Source organism: Salmo trutta, chromosome 7 (assembly GCF_901001165.1).
Source record: "Salmo trutta chromosome 7, fSalTru1.1, whole genome shotgun sequence".
Classification (NCBI taxonomy): domain Eukaryota; kingdom Metazoa; phylum Chordata; class Actinopteri; order Salmoniformes; family Salmonidae; genus Salmo; species Salmo trutta.
In genome coordinates, this window is record NC_042963.1 from 37,240,991 (window position 1) to 37,257,576 (window position 16,586).

Consider the following 16,586-nt stretch of genomic DNA (forward strand, 5'->3'; position numbering starts at 1 on the left):
TAGGCTGTGTAAAGGCAAAACTTCTGGAAGGCTGGCTGGACCAGCACGGGAGAGTTAAACATAGTGTGTATGTGTTGTGCTCTTTCACCGAGTTGTAAAAGGAAGCAGAGCAGAAACTGGCTACTCTTTAGTTGATTGATGTAGCTGGAAAGGTAACTGCTGTTTAACAGAAAAAAACTAAACTAGTGTTTATTTGCAGTGTTGAGCTAGTATTGTAACTGACGTGATGTTAGCTAATGTTTCATCCCCTCTCTGTCTGAGGTTAATGAATAAGCTACACTAGCTAGTAGTAGCTACCACAGCCAGGTCAGCTCTAGCCTCTAAGTTAGCTATCTGTCAGATAGCGATATAAGGTGACTGTTACTAATATCTAACAGCTGTTGTTTTGTAGCCTTAGTTTCGTCCGTTTCAACAGAAGTAAATTAACTTAGCTAGCTTTCGCCAGTTGATGTACAGTTAGAGCGAGAGCTGGCCAAAAGTTGGCAAACGTTAGCTATTATTTTTGCTTCAATCACACTAGACCTGAATCAAACGATGTGACAATCGGCCAAACGACTGAAGATTGATATTGTGACATTTTTTCAGTGCAGTGTGAGTTTTATTAGTCAATATGGTAACATTATTGATCAAATGTATTTATATAGCCCTTCTTACATCAGCTGATATCTCAAAGTGCTGTACAGAAACCCAGCCTAAAACCCCAAACAGCAAGCAATGCAGGTGTAGAAGCACGATGGCTAGGAAAAACTCCCTAGAAAGGCCAAAACCTAGGAAGAAACCTAGAGAGGAACCAGGCTATGAGGGGTGGCCAGTCCTCTTTTGGCTGTGCCGGGTGGAGATTATAACAGCACATGGCCTAGATGTTCAAATGTTCATAAATGACCAGCATGGTCAAATAATAATAATCATAGTAGTTGTCGAGGGTGCAGCAAGTCAGTAACACAAGAGTAAGTGTCAGTTGGATTTTTCATAGCCGATCTTTGAGAGTATCTCTACCGCTCCTGCTGTCTCTAGAGAGTTGAAAACAGCAGGTCTGGGACAGGTAGCACGTCTGGTGAATAGGTCAGGGTTCCAGCAGGTCTGGGACAGCAGGTCTGGGACAGGTAGCACGTCCGGTGAACAGGTCAGGGTTCCATAGCTGCATGCAGAACAGTTGGAACTGGAGCAGCAGCACGGCCAGGTGAACTGGGGACAGCAAGGAGTCATCAAGCCAGGTAGTCCTGAGGCATGGTCCTAGGGCTCAGGTCCTCAGAGAGAGAGAGAGAGAGAGAGAATTAGAGAGAGCATATTTAAATTCACACAGGACACCGGAAAAGACAAGAGAAATACTCCAGATGTGACCGACTGACCCTAGCCCCCCGACACATAAACTACTGCAGCATAAATACTGGAGGCTGAGACAGGAGGGGTCAGGAGACACTGTGGCCCCATCCGATGAAACCCCCGGACAGGGCCAAACAGGTAGGATATAACCCCACCCACTTTGCCAAAGCACAGCCTCCACACCATTGATCTGTCTGTTTCCCTAGCTAATTCCCTACACTTCACACTGACATAGTAATAAACAGCTCTAATGTGACAGGCTTCACTGTCATGGTGCACAGTAGAGGTCTGCGCCTGACTGATTTCTTCATCCAGCTCCTGCCTGCACCCACAGCTTTTCATACAGCACCAGCTGGCTTTCTGTCCGACTCCCACCCGCTACCGCAAGAATTGGTCCCAAACCCAACCACAGTCCCACAATGCTATTTTAGGCGTATGTGACGCAGCTCACTTGCAAGCCTTTAACAGAGATTCTCACATTATCAAGATCAGCCAATATGCTAGATGTAGTTTGAAGAGAGGAGAGTTGGAGAGACCTGCACTTTCTCTTGAGCTATTTATATAGCCCATCCTTTAGAAGTGGGAAGATTTTCAGAAGGAGAAATATGGGTGATTAATATTTAGGCATTTCTAGGCAATGTAGTAAACTATAGCCTAATCATAGGCCTATTTAGGAATTACATTTCCTTGAAAAGATAACTATCCCGTGCTTCTCCGCCCATGCATAGGCTATAGCCTACTCAATTTAATTGAGACCTCACGCCCAAATGATCGCGCAGGTATGGATACTGAACTTGAAGCAGCAAGAATGATAAAAGCAACCCATACGTTTTGTATAGGCCTATCGGATATAGCCTACCTTTTAGGTGGATGTTTTGCAGGCAGTGACAATTCTTAGTAATCAATACTTATTGAAAATGAAAAGGTGCAAGTTTGTTTTATTAGTAGCCTAACAGCCTGACTACACCGCTTGCATTGCGTGTGGTGTAGAAATCTATGTTATTCAATTATTGCACCCACACTGCTCACGCGTGTCAACGAGCGTCTGCTTTGCGAAGGGCAAAAATAGAAGTCCTTTCTATTTCTGACGCAGATATCACTGCAAGTCCTGCCTCTCCCATCTCCTCATTGGATTATAGAAGCAGGTACCCACGTGCCATCTCCTCATTGGTTATACCCACGTGGGTTATTGAAAGATGAACTGTGTTGCCGGTCATCGTGGTAAATTAGCTAGCAACAGCAAGCTAGCTAAATAGGACAAATTAGCTAGCAAGTGCGAGCTAGCTAGCTAAATTGCCATACATGTTTAATGCTTTTTGACCTGTCCCCAAATTAATATAATTGGTTCAGAGTTTGTTTTGATATTTTAATCTGCGTGTTGTGATTGCGTTTGGTGTGGGGGGACTAAATACATTTATGCACGATGGCGCACGCGCGCAGCCGGTTTGGGTTCCGTATAACCAATGTGCGCGTTGTGCATTTTCCTTTTCAATGATGATTACATTTCGATTGCACTTCGACTCACGTTAGTTGAGCACCCTCCACTTCTGTCCATTATCAATATTTATTTACAGACACTGTAGTAAACTACAGTCTAATCATATTTAAGTTAATTTAAATTAACTGCCACGTGATTCTCCGCCCATTTAGGCAGCCTTCTTTATTTCAATGAGACCACAAATACTTGGCGCACTTGAACTCTCACGCCCAACTAGGAGAGGTAGGCTACTGATGTTGAAGCAGTGAATTCTGAGTATGAATAATGCGAAAAACATGTGTTTTTAATACAATAGGTAGGCTAACACATACAAAGCAGAAAGACACCGTTTCCAAATAATCTGGGACAACAGAAATACACATGCTCCTGCCCACAGACCGTCGCAATGATCTCTGTCAGGACCTGAGGCATTCTGCAGGAATGCAGCCCTCTATTGCATAGTCAATACACAACACTATGTTCATCATGTCTTAGCAGGATCAGATGGTGACAGGGTCCCAGCAGGGTCACACAGCCAGGGAAGACCAGTCTACTGAGCTCAGGTGAATTCTGCACTATATTAACAATATCAGTGAATGATACAAAGTTCCATCTATAATTGATGGGTAGCCCTACAGGTCAACAGCTTAAAGCTACAGTCTGGGATCTGGGAATAATGGTCATTTCAATTATTGAACCATTGATTATATTCCAGGATAATGTAATGTAATAATGTACACCAAGGTCATTCTTTGTCATGTTTCATCTTAGGAGGATCAGATTGTGACAGGGGTCTCAGCAGGGTCAGGAAGCCGGGGAAGACCAGTCTGTGACAGAGCTGAGGTGAATTTTTGAAGATACAACACTTTATTCTCTTTGTGCAGCAAACACTGGACAAGCCAGATTCTATTTTAAGGCAGTCTGACAAACCTCCAAAGTTGATTTACAAACTGTATCAAGGGTTGCTAGAGGCTAGGGGCTCCCGAGTGGCGCAGCGGTCTAAGGCACTGCATCTCAGTGCTAGAGGCGTGACTACAGACACCTGGTTCGATTCCAGGCTGTATCACAACCGGCCGTGATAGGGCGGCGCACAATTGGCCCAGCGTCGTCCGGGTTTGTCCGGTGTAAAACAAAATTGTAAGGAAGACATGGTAGAAGCTATTGCTGATGAATGGATACAGATATGTTTGAATACCAAGTCATGTTCATATCATCTCAGATATAAATTACTGCAGTTTAAGACCATCCGTAACACATACTATATGTCAGTGAAACTGAATATCATGCACTCAGAAATGTAATTCCTCTGCTGGAGGTGTAAAACACAAAAGGGGACAAATTTGCATATGTTATGGTCTTGTGAAGGCTGACTGAATTCTTGCAAAGAGTATGTTCTTTTATCTCAGCATGTCTACAGATTCTCCCTTCTACCTGTTATTGTTTGCTTGGAAATATTGATACTGGAGACTGTTATCAAAAGAACCTGTGTAACCAAGCGGCTAAGAAATGCATTGTCATTAATTGGAAGGTTGGTTATGTACCACTAGCTTTGATTTATTACCAGACTAAGGGTATTCCTGGGCAACTTTCATAAGGTCTGGATGCCTTATATGGAATACAGTGCGACTAAAGGAGCCTGTATTGAAAACATGCCCACGTCAGGCGAGATACCTATTTAGGCAATTCCTAGCTGCTGGGCTGCTCAGACCTGTCCCTGGTGGTCTGCCGTCCTGTGGGTTGTCACTCTGGCCTTGGCCTAACTTACCCGAAACCAATAATGAATGTTTCACTAAGATCCTAAAGCTGAGTGGGGTGTGATGGGTTGGGGCGCTGCAGGCTGGTGGACACCAAAGGACAGGACTGGCCGACCTAGCTATATTGTGTGCATTTAAAAAGAGCTCTACAGTACTATTAGGCCTATGATATTAATTATATGAAGTATTTGCTGTTTTTGTGTATTAATGTATATTTGAGGTGTGTTTTTTTTTTTTTGCTTCTAAACCATTCCCTTGGGAACTTAAAAAAATGTATGGTGGGAGCTGGGAAGGAACTTGTGTTGGGAGAGAGTTGAGTTATTCACTAGACTGATGGGGATCGGGCTTGCAGGCGGCTTGGGCTGGCTGGTCGGTCTGGCTGAAATTTTATATAGAGGATGTCTTAATAAAGATGATCAAGTCTTTGGATTTTTTCAACAGTTGTTCATTTGTTACACTATTGGTTAAAGGTGCAACACAATATTTCTTATCGAATTACCTTTGATCTAGTTCAGTCTTGTTAATCAGTTAAACATTTAACAATGATCTCTTACCTAGCTTGATGACTTTGAGCATTTTTGCTTACTTTTTGTTAAAAAAAATGCAGGAAATAAGCTTTAGATTCCCAAAACAATTCTGGGGGAGGACCACGAGACTGCTCGCCAGTGTCTCCCGCCACTTCTAAAACCAAAGTGGCGCCCCTGTTTGTATGTTTAGACCACTTGGAAATTAGCCATTTGCTGTTTTGCTAGCTAGCTTGCTAGAAGGCTGCTCACTTGCACAAGGTGATTTCGTGATCAGCGCTGTAATCTAAAGCATTAAGTACGAATTAATACAAGTTTATACATGTTTTCTTTGTTATTAGGATGAGTTTGTATACTGATAGAAATGAATACATATGTAATAAATATAGGAACAGTATATACAAGGATAATTCATGGTGATAATAAATAGTGAAATACGTGATGCAATTAAAAAGGTTAAAAGGTTTGTAATTGCATTTCATAGTGCCTATTTGCATTTGTATTTATTATGGATTCCCTACTTTTCCTGGGGTCCAGCAAAAAACATTACAAAACATTCATAACATATTTCACAACATATTAAGTTTGTGCCCTCAGGCCTCTACTCTACTACCACATATCTGTAACACAAAATCCATGTGTACATGTGTGTATAGTGCATATGTTATTGTGTGTTTGTGTACATGTGTATATACAGTTGAAGTCGGAAGTTTACATACACTTAGGTTGGAATCATTAAAACTCGTTTTTCAACCACTCCACAAATGTCTTGTTAACAAACTATAGTTTTGGCAAGTCGGTTAGGACATCTACCTTGTGCATGACACAAGTCATTTTTCCAACAATTGTTTACAGACAGATTATTTCACTTATAATTCACTGTATCACAATTCCAATGGGTCAGAAGTTTACATACACTAAGTTGACTGTGCCTTTAAACAGCTTGAAAAATTCCAGAAATTATGTCATGTCTTTAGAAGCTTCTGATAGGCTAATTGACATCATTTGAGTCAGTTGGATCAAACTCAGTGCCTCTTTGCTTGACATCATGGGAAAATCAAAAGAAATCAGCCAAGACCTTAGAAAAAGAATTGTAGACCCCCACAAGTCTGGTTCATCCTTGGGAGCAATTTTCAAATGCCTGAAGGTACCATGTTCATCTGTACAAACATTAGTACGCAAGTATAAACACCATGGGACCACGCAACCATCATACCGCTCAGGAAGGAGACACATTCTGTCTCCTAGAGATGAATGTACTTTAGTGCGAAAAGTGCAAATCAATCCCAGAACAACAGCAAAGGACCCTGTGAAGATGCTGGAGGAAACAGGTACAAAAGTATCTATATCCACAGTAAAACGAGTCCTATATTGACATAACCTGAAAGGCCACTTGACAAGGAAGAAGCTACTGCTCCAAAACCTCCATAAAAAAGCCAGACTACGCTTTGCAACTGCACATGGGGACAAAGATCGTACTTTTTGGAGAAATGTCCTCTGGTCTGATGAAACAAAAATAGAACTGTTTGGCCATAATGACCATCGTTATGTTTGGAGGAAAAAGGGGGAGGCTTGCAAGCAGAAGAACACCATCCCAACTGTGAAGCACGGGGTGGCAGCATCATGTTGTGGGGGTGCTTTTCTGTAGGAGGGACTGGTGCACGTCACAAAATAGATGGCATCATGAGGGAGGAAAATTATGTGGATATATTGAAGCAACATCTCAAGACATCAGTCAGGAAGTTAATGCTTGGTCGCAAATGGGTCTTCCGAATGGATACTTCCAAAGTTGTGGCAAAATGGCTTAAGGACAACAAAGTCAAGGTATTGGAGTGGCCATCACAAAGCCCTGACCTCAATCCTATAGAAAATTTGTGGGCAGAACTGAAAAAGCGTGTGCAAGCAAGGAGGCCTACAAACCTGACTCAGTTACACCAGCTCTGTCAGGAGGAATGGGCCAAAATTCACCCAACATATTGTGGGAAGCTTGTGGAAGGCTACCCGAAACGTTTGACCCAAGTTAAACAATTTAAAGGTAATGCCTCCAAATACTAATTGAGTGTATGTAAACTTCTGACCCACTGGGAATGTGATGAAAGAAATAAAAATTCTGAAATAAATCCTTCTCTCTACTATTATTCTGACATTTCACATTCTTAAAATAAAGTGGTGATCCTAACTGACCTAAGACAGGGAATTATTACTAGGATTAAATGTCAGGGATTGTGAAAAACTGAGTTTAAATGTATTTGGCTAAGGTGTATGTAAACTTCCGACTTCAACTGTATATGTAATAATGACAATTACAACAATACTGAATGAACAATGAACACTTATTTGTTAATATAATACATAAATAAAATAAATTTAGTCTCAAATAAATAATGAAACATGTTCAATTTGGTTTAAATAATGCAAAAACACAGTGTTGGAGAAGAAAGTAAAAGTGCAATATGTGCCATGTAAAAAAGTTAATGTTTAAGTTCCTTGCTCAGAACATCAGAACATATGAAAGCTGGTGGTTCCTTTTAACATGAGTCTTTTAATTTTCCCAGTAGTTTTAGGTTGTAGTTATTATAGGAATGATGACTCGTCGACTATTTCTGTCTATACCATTTGTATTTCATATACCTTTGACTATTGGATGTTCTTATAGGCACTATAGTATTGCCAGCCTAATCTCATGAGTTGAAGTCATGAACAGCGCAATACTTCAAGCATTGCTAAGAGCTGCTGGCAAATGCAGTAAAGTGCTGTTTGAATGAATGCTTGCGAGCCTGCTTCTGCCTACCACCGCTCAGTCAGACTGCTCTATCAAATATCAAATCATAGACTTAATTATAATATAATAAACACGCAGAAATACAAGCCTTTGGTCATTAATATGGTCAAATCCAGAAACTATATTTTTGTAAATAAAATGTTTATTCTTTCCGGTTCCATATAAGTGTAAATATTGCTGTTACATTGCACAACCTCCAATGTTATGTCATAATTATGTAAAATTCTGGCAAATTAATTACGGTCTTTGTTCGGAAGAAATGGTCTTCACACAGTTCGCAACGAGCCAGGTGGCCCAAACTGCTGCATATACCCTGACTGCTTGCACTGAACGCAAGAGAAGTGACACAATTTCCTGAGTTAATATTGCCTGCATTAATTTAAAATACATTAATTTAAAATACATTTTAACTAAATATGCAGGTTTAAAAAAATATACTTGTGCATTGATTTTAAGAAAGGCATTGATGTTTATGGTTTGGTACATTTCTGCAACGATTGTGCTTTTTTTCGCGAATGTGCTTTTGTTAAATCATCACCCGATTGGCGAAGTTGAAGTAGGCTGTGATTCAATGAAAAATGAACAGGCACCGCATTGGTTATATGCAACGCAGGACAAGCTAGTTGACCTAGTAATATCATCAACCATGTGTAGGTAACTTGTGATTATGTTAAGATTGATTGTTTTTTTAAGATAAATTTAATGCTAGCTAGCAACTTACCTTGGCTCCTTTCAGCCACAAGGTCCTTTTGATGCTGCACTCGCGTAACAGGTGGTCTAAAAAGGCCGATTACGGATTGTTATGAAAACTTGAAATCGCCCCTAATTAAATCGGCCATGCCAATTAATCAGTCAACCTTTAATCTGGAAGTAACACCATCCCTGCATTGGTCTCTCCATAGTCCCTCATCAAGATTAATACCCAGATCTTTTCCCCATCTAAGTCGGGGTTTGTCTAGCTCAGGCAGTGTTAGTCCTGACATAAGAGCATCGTAAACACGGGAAATGGTCTTGAACAGTGGTTAGTCTGCATGGCAGAGTTGTTAAATAGGTGACATCTTTGGTAGGTCCCATTGTCCCTTGAGAGTTACCCTAATAACATTTCGTAGTTGTAGGTAACTAAAGAAGTCCCTGTTAGACAAGTGGTATTTCTGTTTCAGCAGTTCGAAAGACATAAGAATTTCCTCCTCATAACAATGTTCCAGAAGAGTGATATCCTTATCAGACCATGGTCTAAAGTTACTATTCTGGAAAAACATAGGAATCAATCTATTGTTCCATAGAGGGGTTTTAGGGGAAAGAAATCCCTCTCGTCTGCACAGCTCATGCAGTTTGCACCATGCCAGGACAGAATGTATAATTAAAGGGCTGTCTGTGATGGTTTGTATAGATTTTCTGTCCCATTTGTAAAACAATTCTGCCCCAGTGTCCTCATTTACCTCAAACTTTTCAATGTTCAACCATGAGGGAGAAGAACCATTGTCAAACCTCTGAGCCAGGAATCTAGACTGCGCATGCCCAGTAATACATTCTAAAATTGGGGAGATTTAAGCCCCCTTGACCGTAATCAAGGGTCAACTTATCCAAGTTAACCCTAGGGGTTTTGCTGTGCCAGATAAACCGTCTGGTCAGCTTGTTGAGAGAGGAAAATGATGCTGCAGGCACAGGGATGGGGATGGGGAGAGATTGAAGCAAATATAGAAATCTGGGCTGGACATTCATTTTAATTACATAAATTCTACCCAGTAGAGTGAGAGGCAAGTCCATCCATTTACACAGGTCACCATCCACCTTTTGCAACAAGCTGGCCAGATTGAGTTTATAGAGGTTGTTCAGGTTACCATCCACCATTATGCCCAAATATGTGAAGCCCATATGCAACCATCTAAAAGGAAACTTATGCTTAATGGTCAAAGACAGACAATGGTAAGATTTAGCTTTTATCAAAATGTACCTTATATCCAGAGAAAGAACTATAATACTGTAATAGGTTCTGTAAGTGAGAGAGGGAATGTTCTGGGTTCGTTAGAAATAAGATAAGGTCGTCCGCAAAAAGTGATAACTTATGGGTATGGGGGCCCACCTCAAAGCCATGTATGTCAGGGCACGTTCTAATAGCCTCAGCCAATGGTTCGATGGCGAGGGCGAAGAGGTGGGGTCTAATTGGGCAACCTTGTCTGTTCCCCCTATAGAGAGGGAACGAGGAGAAAGTAATCCCATTGGTAGCGATCCTAGCTTTAGGAGATTTGTAGAGTGATTTTATCAAATTTACAAACACGGTGCATAAACCACATTTTTCCAAGATGCGAAAGAGATTTGGCCATTCAACCCTATCAAAGGCCTTTTTTCGGCGTCGAGGGAGACTACAACACTAGGTATTTTGTTTTTGTTAGCAAGGTGAATTATATCAAAGAACCTTCTCAGATTATTGGAGGACAATCTATTAATTATGAAGCCAGTCTGATCTGGGTTGACCAACAGGGGGAGACATGACTCCAGTCTCTTAGATAGCATCTTGGTGACCAGTTTACAATCTGTGTTAAGGAGAGAGATTGGTGACCAGTTTACAATCTGTGTTAAGGAGAGAGATTGGTCTATAGGCGGCGCACTTTAGCAGGTTTTTCCCTTTCTTGTGGATTACAGTAATCACCGCTTGAGAGAAAGACTCTGGAAAGCAGTTGTCCTCCCCGGATTTTTTAAGTACCTTCATAAGGTAGGGCACCAACAGCTCCTTAAATGTTTTATAGAACTCTGGAGGGAAGCCATCCTCCTCAGGAGATTTATTAGAAGGTAAGGATTTAATGGCCTCCAACAATTCAGGGACTGAGAACTGTTCACTCAGGCGCTCTCGGTCTTCCTCTGACAGGCATGGGAGGTTGAGAGAGGAGAGAAAAGAGTTGATCTCCTGATTGATCATCGTTTGATTGGGAAGTATAGAGGTCTTTGTAATATTTCTTAAAAGTATCATTAATTTCAGTAGGATTGAAAGTTATCTCGTTAGTAAGAGTTTCTATAGCATTAATTGTCCTCTTACTTTCTTCTGCCTTCAGTTGCCATGCCAATACTTTGTGAGCTTTCTCTCCAAGCTCGTAATAACGCTGTTTTGATTTAGTGATGGCCCTCTCAGCTTGATATGTGTTCAGAGTATAATATTTCTGTTTTTTGTTACCAAAAGCCTGTATAGGTCTTTCGTCTAGCGTCTTTGGTAGGTTTTCTCTAGCTCAGAGATTTCAGATTCAAGGACATTCAGTTCGGCACTGTTTTCTCTTCAACCCTTTAGTATAGGAAATTATCTGTCCTCTCAGATAGGCTTTCAATGTGTCCCAAAGAATGAAACTGTCAGGAGCGGAGGGTTTGTTTGTCAAAGTAAAAATATTGATCTGCTCTTTGATGAATGCACAAAATTCAGGTTGCTTGAGGAGTGTAGAATTTAGTCTCGATCTATATGCTCCATTTACCTTGGTAGGAATGGTTATTGATAATATCAATCAAATTTATTTATAAAGCCCTTCTTACATCAACTGATGTCACAAAGTGCTGTACAGAAACCCAGCCTAAAACCCCAAACAGCAAGCAATGCGGGTGGCTAGGAAGCACGGTGGCTAGGAAAAACTCCCTAGAAAAGCCAAAACCTAGGAAGAAACCTATTTGAGGAACCAGGCTATGAGGGGTGGCCAGTCTTCTTCTGGCTGTGCCGGGTGGAGATTAACAGAACATGGCCAAGATGTTAAAATGTTCATAGATGACCAGCAGGGTCAAATAATAATAATCACAGTGGTTGTCGAGGGTGCAACAGGTCAGCACCTCAGGAGTAAATGTCAGTTGGCTTTTCATAGTCAATCATTCAGAGTATCTCTACCGCTCCTGCTGTCTCAAGAGAGTTGAAAACAGCAGGTCTGGGACAGGTAGCACGTCCGGTGAACATGTCAGGGTTCCATAGCCGCAGGCAGAAGAGTTGAAACTGGAGCAGCATCACGACCAGGTGGACAGCAAGGAGTCATCAGGCCAGGTAGTCCTGAGGCATGGTCCTAGGGCTGAGAGAGTGAGAGAGAGACACAGAGAGAGAGAGAGAGAGAAACTCTTAAATTCACACCGGATAAGACAGGAGAAATATAACATATCCAGATATAACAGACTGACCCTAGCCCCTGACACATAAACTACTGCAGCATAAATATAATTGGAGAATGCATAATACCAGAGGAGAATGGTCACTAAGCAATCTGGGAAGATAATCGGTATCTAACACTCTATGAAACAGTTGGGTCGATAGTAAAAAGTTATCTATGTGGGTGTGAATAAAAAGATTACAGTCATTTTATTAATGTGTGCAAGCTTATTAATAACTGGGATAAGCAATTTAATAAATGTGTCAAGTGCAGCGTCTGGTTGCTCGTCATTACACACCGCGGACCAACAACATAGGAATCACTACAAAACTTATTGTATGACCTCTTATAAACAATATTAGGCCCAACCTTTGGAACTTTGGTTTTCCTAGATATGGCTACTATATTGTGATCCCTACATCCGATGGATTTGGATACTGCTTTTGTAACCGATGTGAAATGCCTAGTTAGTTAGCGGTGGTGCGCGCTAATAGCGTTTCAATCAGTGACTCACTTGCTCTGAGACTTGAAGTAGGGTTTCCCCTTGCGTTGCAAGGGCCGTGGTTCTTGTGGCGCGATGGGTAACGATGCTTCGGTGGGTGTCAGTTGTTGATGTGTGCAAGGAGCCCGGGTTGGGGCGAAGAGAGGGACGGAACCTACACTGTTACATTGATGCTGTTGACCCGAATCATTGGTTGCTGTGGAAAAGGATGAGGTCAAAAGGGGGGTGAGTGTAACCGATGTGAAATGGCTAGTTAGTTGGTGGTGCGCGCTAATAGTGTTTCAATCAGTGACTCACTCGCTCTGAGACTTGAAGTAGACTTGTGGCGCGATGGGTAACGATGCTTCGGTGGGTGTCAGTTGTTGATGTGTGCAAGGGTCCCTGGTTCGAGCCCGGGTTGGGGCGAAGAGAGGGACGGAACCTACACTGTTACACTTTCAAACAAATTTCTGCAGCATTAATAGAGATATGATCAATACATAATGATGATTTAATTCCTGTACTGTTTGTAACTACCTTGGTAGGTTGATTAATAACCTGAACCAGGTTGCAGGCACTAGTTACAGTTTGAAGCTTTATCTTGAGTGGTCAGCCTGATGAAAGCCAGTCAATATTTAATTCACCCAGAAAGTATACCCCTCTATTGATATCACATACATTATCAAGCATTTCACACATGCTATCCAGATACTGACTGTTAGCACTTGGTGGTCTATAGCAGCTTCCCACCGGAATGAGCTTTAGGTGAGGCCACCTGTAACCATTGTACTACAACTGTATTTAACATGAGATCCTTTCTAATCTTTACAGGAATGTGGTTCTGAATATAAACTGCCACACCTCCACCTTTGGCATTTCTGTCTTTTCTGTAGATCATCAAAGGTATTATCTAAGTGACTTTCAGAGATAGTCAGAATATGAATGTAATCTGTTACTAGCAAATTATTGATTCAATTAACCTTGTTTCGTAAGCTACATATGTTAACGTGGGCAATTTTTTAAAACCCTTTTCTGGGATGCTTGAATATTTTTCTTGCTTTACTGGGAAGCTTAGCAGAGGTAGACATGCTCTAGTTATTTTTATTAGTGCAGGGTGAGATGCACACAGTGGACTTCCTACTAGTGCACACCACCTCAGTGCTAACAGTATTACTCTGGTTCATAGGCATATGATTACTGCATACAATAGCTGTAGGATCAGCAGAGGCATTCCGGGCAGTAAGAGGGACATAAATTGGGTTATTTACATTGTGTCTTCCAATGCCCCTAGGATAATGTACATTTGCTGAAACATTATGACAACTCAGCAACATAATGGTAGGGATTAAATGAGCTGGACTTGGGTCATTGATAAGTAATTGTCTCAACACGTAGCCTTATAATGCTATGAAAGGATCCAGGAACCCAAATGATTTGGGTGGGTCCCATCCTCCTTATAATACAAGCTTTGTTTCCAGAAGGTATCAAAATTGTCAATAAATGTTACACCCGCAGAGCTGCAACAGTCTCATAGCCAGTTGTGGAGGGATAAAAGTCTGCTCAACTGTTCAATGCCACGATTTAGGGAGGTGTCATGACTGGCCTGTTCGGGTCAGGATACCATGGAGCACAGTCCTACAAAGACATCTCTCTGCCGCGGGGGGGGGTATGTTTATGGCACCTCATGCCCATTGTAAATCTTTAAACAGCAGACGAATCCTTTGTCCTCTCAGTATGGAGGATTGTAATGTGTGACTGGGCCCTGTGGAGAACCTACCTCAGAACAGTAACATGGTGGAAACAACGATAGATGGAATATGAAAATGAATGTTGTATTTATTGTTATTAAAAGTTAAATGACGGTTATAACGAAAACATTGTAACTTGAAGAGTTTTCATAATATGTACCTAATGTTTGTATCCTGTACGTTGTGTGGAAAATGTCCAGATCAAATAGAATGTTTTTGTAAAGATGAAATGTTAAGTTAGTTGTCTAAATTGGATCTGAGTAAAATCCATACCTTGCCTCGTAACTAGTTAGGCCCAGAGAACTTGCCATAAAGACAGAAACGCCCCTTTCTGACCTGAGTGTATAAAACTTGTGAGTTAAGAATGTACAATTCAGACGAGGTGACCATGCGCTGCAGCCAAGGTTCGAGTAGTCGCAACCCCAAAACGCAACACGAGGTTGAAGACAAAATAACCTCTTAACAATTTATGCTAAGGTTGAGTAGCTGTGTCTAAGTTGGTGAATTCAAGCAGAACCAGCCGGTTATTCTATCTAAGCTAGCTAGTACCTATTCCATTTATGTGGCCTCGTCAAAGATCGAATCTTTGCTATCGTCAATTTATTCCAAGATCAGCATGCAGGTGGCCTTCCCTGTGGCTCAGTTGGTAGAGCATGGTGTTTGCAATGCCAGGGTTGTGGGTTCGATTCCCACAGGGTGCCAGTACAAAAAAAAATGTATGAAATGTATGCATTCACTACTGTAAGTCGCTCTGGATAAGAGCGTCTGCTAAATGACTAAAATGTAAAATGTAAGTTAGTGCTTCAAAGTCCCTGTGATAAGGTTAGCGATAAACTGAAGTCCAAACTGAACAGAACTACACTCTCTTCTACCATTGTCTTAAATATATTTAATGGTCTCGTTGCAAAAGCTAAATTGTCGCAAGGGAACTTTTATTTATTTATTTTATTTCACCTTTATTTAACCCGGGTAGCAAAGATTATAGCAAACACCACTGAAACGGAATTGGTGCTCGCTAGCTTTGCAAATTCAGCTATTGTTGGAAGCCAGCCAATATGAAACAAACTATTAAAATTACAAAAGGTTGCAGCATATGTTGTGTAAATGGTGAACTCATACAGCTGTCAACTCTTGTCATTTTAATCCGTTTCACATTTGCTAGCTACCTTTTAAATCGAAGTCCAAATAGAATGATAAAAGATAAGATGATAGAAGCCCATCTCCTACTGTAAATAACCTACACACTGTGTGTGTGTGTGTAGCCAGCCAGCCAGGTAGAAAAATGGCAGAAAAATAAAAGACGGACATCAGAGTATTTTTCAGTACACCAAAACGCAAAGTAAGAACCCTAGTAGCCTAATATCTCAAAGACTAGTTGATAAAATGTTCATAAGAAAGAAATGAAATTCTAATGGAAATGTTTCACAATGATGTCATTAGGCAGAGCAGGCAACAGATGGCACACAGACAGCAGAGCTGGGGACAGATATGCAGGGACAGACTGGCAGAGACAGGGAGTCTCAGGTAAGTTTGTTGAGTCTTTGTTTGGCAACATTATGAAAGGTTCTCAATTTTTTTGACTTGTAAAATAGGAACATAATTGGAAAATGCAATGGATACCCCCACTCTCAACTTAAACTGGTGACTGAACTAAGATTTGTTAAAGGCAATGGTATTGCTGTTGTGATTAGTTGTGTAGTTTTGGGTACCGGTAGTTAGGAGTACGGCAAACACCTTATTTCTTTGGTTCCTCAATATACATTTACCATATTACAAAGTAGGCTATGTGTTACAGCACTACTTTTGGTGTCCCCCTCAGGAATTGCTCTTGAGAAAATTTCATGTAATTGTCCCCTCCAAAGTTGATATCAGATTCAGTTCCCTAGCTCTGTTCCCTGCTGCTTCATTGATTGTTTTTGTCTTAGTTTCTGACGCTGTTCCTGTCTTTGTCCGTTATAATTACGTTTTACTCCCCGTGCCTGCTTCGTCTCAACAGCGTCATTCCGCGTGACAGAAAGGGCACTGACATCGTGTGGACAATCAGAGATTTACACCTGGTAACGAAAGAAGTGCCGCCATCAGAGGAGAAGAGACACCCCATCGGAGACATTCGACAAGTAATTACACCATTATATTCAGACCCATAAGAGCGGGGCAAGGTGTTAGGGCTAAAATAAGCATAGTTTACAAATGTATCCAAGTGTGCTTTTCTGTCGTGCACTCTCTTTCTAAATTACCCATTTTGGGTAACACGTGTCCTATTGTGTTGGCCCACTGGGGACATGTTTCATTGTACTAAGTACTAATAAATAGCCTAGACTGTGTGTTTGTGTATCTTATATTGTCATTTAGCTTGTTAGTAAATAAATAATCAACTCAATTGGTGTT